Source organism: Leucoraja erinacea, chromosome 7, assembly GCF_028641065.1.
Source record: "Leucoraja erinacea ecotype New England chromosome 7, Leri_hhj_1, whole genome shotgun sequence".
Lineage (NCBI taxonomy): Eukaryota > Metazoa > Chordata > Chondrichthyes > Rajiformes > Rajidae > Leucoraja > Leucoraja erinaceus.
In genome coordinates this window covers 71,067,425-71,072,232 of record NC_073383.1, presented here as the reverse complement: position 1 = coordinate 71,072,232, position 4,808 = coordinate 71,067,425, and the positions used below count along the sequence as shown (strand labels likewise).

General features: G+C 41.8%; 1 pseudogene; it reads right to left on the bottom strand.

The window, feature by feature from the left end:
* Nucleotides 1-1,143: 1,143 nt before the first annotated feature.
* LOC129699163 (U2 spliceosomal RNA) lies at nucleotides 1,144-1,249 on the bottom strand (annotated as a pseudogene).
* Between the last annotated feature and the right edge of the window lie 3,559 nt (nucleotides 1,250-4,808).

Below are 4,808 nucleotides of genomic sequence, written 5' to 3'. Positions count from 1 at the left end.
TCAGGTCATATTGCATATTACTAAACAGAGCTAGTGCGTCTTGATGGTCTTTGGTTACCTACGTTTAGTCCAGGGTGCGGGTGTATGCTATGATGCCTTCCGTGAATCCCTTTAAGGTTCTCTGGATCTTGAGGTCCTGGTTCCTGATGTTCGTCCCCATATGCTGCCAAATGCATTGGTTTACACTGGGCACCTGTAATGCCTCACCGTTGCCAGGTGGCAGATGTCTGGCCAGTGTCTGTAAATTTTTCTTGTTGGCGTTTGTGGCCAGACATATAGTAATACTATTGCCATCCTGGATCCAAGTCTACCCATGTTTGACTTGGCTAAAGTAATCAGCCACCATGTCCAGCAGAGTCCCTGCTGTGTTAGGATCATGGGACACTGTATTACCAGGCTCTGGCCCATCAGGGTCCTGCCTACTCTTTTTTTATAGAGTTAGAGATCTCTACGGTCCCGCACGGGGTACCCATGTGGGGCTTAACTGCTGCCCACTTGTCTTTTGTTCTGCGGCCCCCTCTTGCAAGTCAACCCAGAACTGACCCACAGTGCTCCCCTCTGATGGGGTAGAAGCATTGTGCAGCCCTCAAAGAGGTACTGCTGTGGGTTTATCACGTTGGAGCAAGGCTCCATACACCGCTTCTTCCCGCTCCAGCCCTCTCGGCGCTGGTTGCCGGCGGTATTATGCAAAGTCGGACCCTCTGAGTCCACTACCTTGTTTGATATGTGTCTAGCCTTACCGCTCAGCCGCATGGATCTGGCCGGTGCGGGGCCGACATCGGGCACAGCTGATCCCACTATGGATGATCCAAGTGCCGCTGGCTGCTGCTGGCTGCCCGCTGTTCCATGGTCCTCCTTCTCCAGTTTTGTCCTTCCTTCCGTGGAGTAGATATGGCCGGTGTGGAGAATAACTGGCACAGCTGCTTCCATCTATTCCTTTAACCCGGCTCCAACGCTCTCAGCACTCCTGGCTGCTCCTTTATCTTAGACCCCTGGGACCGACCCCCATACTGACGGTACTGGTCCCTTGCGGTCGTTGCAGCCGGTCAACCCCACACTACTGCCCTCAATTCTGGACACTCCTACTTATATGGTCCTTAGATAAGGGACATATAAGACATTCAAACTGATGATAACAGCTACTATAGTTTTTATTTAATATATGTTCCCTAGATAAGGGATGAATCAGATATTAAACTGATAAGAACAGATACTACACTTGATCTTAGCCAAAAGGCCCAGAAGTGATTATTGTAACTAAAAACCCCGCTGGGACCGACCCTGGTACTCACATACTGGTCCCTTGTAGTAGATTGCAGCCAGTCAACTGCAAAGTCCTTTGCTGCCGAGAAATGAATTTTCTCACCGTGCTGGAGCGAAGTTGGGCACCGGTGTTTTCCCTCTCCGGGAATCGATGTGCCCATGCTGCTCCTGCCGTTGCCAGCTCCTGCCGCTGCTGCTCCTGCCGCTGCCAGTGCTCCTGCCGCTGCCAGTGCTCCTGCCGCTGCCAGTGCTCCTGCCGCTCCTGCCGACTTACAGCGCTGGTCCCTGCTCTCTGTCCCGCAGCCTTCGCGCTGGCCGCTAGCGACTGTTCCAAGCCAGTCTCGCTAAAGACTGGCATACGGGACCTCTTTGCTTTGCTTCCCGCCCGGCCGAGAAGTGAATTTTGCCGGTGCGGGAGCAAAGTCGGGCACAGGTTGTTCCCCTCCAGGGAAACTCGTGCTGTTGCTGCTGCCGGCTGCTCGCCCTCCACGGGTCTCCCCGCCAGCTTTCCGCAGCCTCCTAAAAGGTAAGTAGAAAAAGGAACGCAGAGTCTCTTACTGCTGTTCCCGACTTTCAAATTCTCCCGCTGGGGAACGCCGTTCCCCCCTGTGTGACTCGTTGCAATGCGTGTAGTGATATGACACGCATGCGTGGAAGCGGGCTTCTTCACGAAGTCACTCACGTGACTCCGAAGTAAAATCCAATGATTCTTTGCAAAGCATTAATGGGACAATTCTGAAGTTTGGGGGATTTGGGATTAGAGATGTAGATAAAAATATAAATATATAAATATATGTTAAATTTATGATTTATATACATTGTGCAGAGGTTAATGTGAAGCATTTGTCCAACAGTGTGGCACTGTGCAGTTAAAACCTTTAAAACTTGTGTGCATTCAGTGTTGGTTGATTTGCTAAGCATAGAATGCGGGATAGGGATAAAGATGAGCATTAACATGCCTTACAGCCTCAGTGAACCAGGTTCAGTCCCAGCTCTTAGTGTATCAATGTGGACATTACACCTTCTCTATCTTCTTCTTATCGAGTCCACACACAAGGTTAGAAGTTGTTCAGCCAGAGCTGAACACACTTCTCAGCATCTGCATACAATGGTGTCTGTCTTGGTTTCTTGCGCTTCTTGTGCGTGGTGGTGGAAAGATTGGTGAAAACAGGGCTGCGACATGAACGCTCTTTCCTTATCTATGTAACCACATGGATTTCCCTCAAGTTTAGTTTAGTTTAGAGATACATTGTGGAAACAGGCCTGTCGGCCCACCAAGTCCGTACCGACCAGTGACGCTAGCACTATCCTACGCTAACCTGGGACAATTTTCAAAATTATACCAAGCCAATTATCCTACAAACCTGTTTGTCTTTGGAGTGTGAGAGGGGATCTTATAGAAACATATAAAATTCTTAAGGGATTGGAGAGGCTAGATAATTCTACCAAGCATTGAAATGGGAAGTGTTTTCCAGTATTGAATATTCTTGTGTAGTTTATTCAGTAAGGGTGGAAAATTTAGTTTAAATAAAGAGGTATATGTCTTAATTACATAGATTCCTAAGTATTTAAATTTATCTTTAACTATTTTAAAAGGGGATTGTTGTAATGTATGTAGATTGAGTTTTGTTATTGGCATGATTTCACTTTTATTCCAATTAATTCTATATCCTGAGAACTGACCAAATTGAGTTATTAAATTTAATAGATTTGGAATACTAGTTTCTAACTTTGTAATATATATTAGTACATCATCTGCATATAAGGAAATGTTATTCCTTGTTTCTCTAGTGTTATATCTGTATATTCATGTATGGGTTCTAACGCTTTCTGCTAAGGGTTCAATTGCAAGAGCAAATAATAGTTGGGATAGTGAACATCCTTGTCTACAACCTCTAGAGAGGTTAAATTTAGTCGATAACATTTGGTTTGTTAATATTCTAGCCGTTGGATTAGAGTATAACAATTTAACCTATGTACAGTACTTCTCTCCCAATTGAAATTTTTCCATCACCGAAAAGAAATATGGCCATTCAACCTGGTCAAATGCTTTTTCAGCATCTAACGAAATAAGTGCTAGATCTGCATTAGGAATTCTATTGGAGTATATAATATTGAATAGTCTTCTCAGATTATAAAATGAATAACGTTTTGGAATAAAACCTGTTTGGTCGGGGTGTATTAATTTGTTAATCACTAAGCTCAATCTATGAGATAGAATTTTAGTTAGTATTTTCTGATCAGTATTTAAAAGGGCTATTGCTCTATATGAACCTGGGTCTTCAAGATCCTTATCCGTTTTTGGTATGAGTATGATTGTAGATTCATTTAGAGTTTCTGGGAGTTTCTGTTGAGTGTAAGCATATTTGTACAATGTCTGTAGGTGTGGAGAAACCAGGTCATATTTTTTTTAAATAAAATTCAGAACTTAAACTATCAGGACCTGCAGCCTTTCCATTTTTTAAAGATTTAATTGACTCTTCGATGTCTTTTATCGTAATTTCAGCACCTAGTGATTCTCTCTCTTTCTGATCTAAACCCACAAGCTTACATTTCTGTAGAAATGTTTCCATTCCTGCTGATTGTTCTGTCATTTCAGATGAGTACAGTTTTTGATAGTATTGTAAAAATCTATCATTAATATCTTTAGGCAATGTTAGTGTTTCTCCCTTGTCTGTTCTAATTTTGTAAATTGTTTTTTCCCCATCCAGTTTACGAAGTTGTCGCACTAATAGTTTTTGTGGTTTATCACCAAATTCAAAATGTAATTGTTTTGTATGTTGATAAAGTTTTATAACTTGGTCTGAGTATATCTTGTTCAATTTATATTTCAGTGCTGCAATTTTATTGTGTTTTATCATGGATGGTGCTGCTGCATTTTCTATGTCTAATTGCCTTATTTCCATTTCCAGTTTCTGTTGTTTGGCCCTATTCTCTTTGTTAAGAAATTATTGAGAAGAGATTAATGCTCCTCGCACAAATGCTTTAAATGTTTCCCAAAGAAGGGAAGCAGAGATTTCAGGGTTATTATTAGCCTCAAAAAACATATTAATCTGTTTTACGAGGTATTCATTACATACCTTTTCTTTTAAGATTTGGGGATTAAGTCTCCATTGTGGATATGTCTCTACCATTCCGTTTAGTTTAATCATAAATGTTAGCGGAGCATGTTCTGAGATTATGATATTATGATATTGCGAGATAGGTAAATGGGATAAGTTTTGAGTCTACCAAAAAATAATCTATCCTTGAGTAGGTTTTATGTACTGGTGAATAAAATGAATATTCTGGACCCGATGGATTTTCAATTCTCCAAACATCCTTAATGTTGGTAGTATTAATATATGAGTTTAGAAATTCACTTGATTGGGATTTTAGTTTTCTTTGAGTTGATGATCTATCCAAATAAGCATCCAATGTACAATTTAAGTCTCCACCGATTATTAAGTTTTGTTGTGTACATATAGGATATTGTTAAGTATTCGCTTAAAAAACAGAGGGCTATCAAAATTTGGTCCATACACATTAAGGAGAGTCACCTTTTT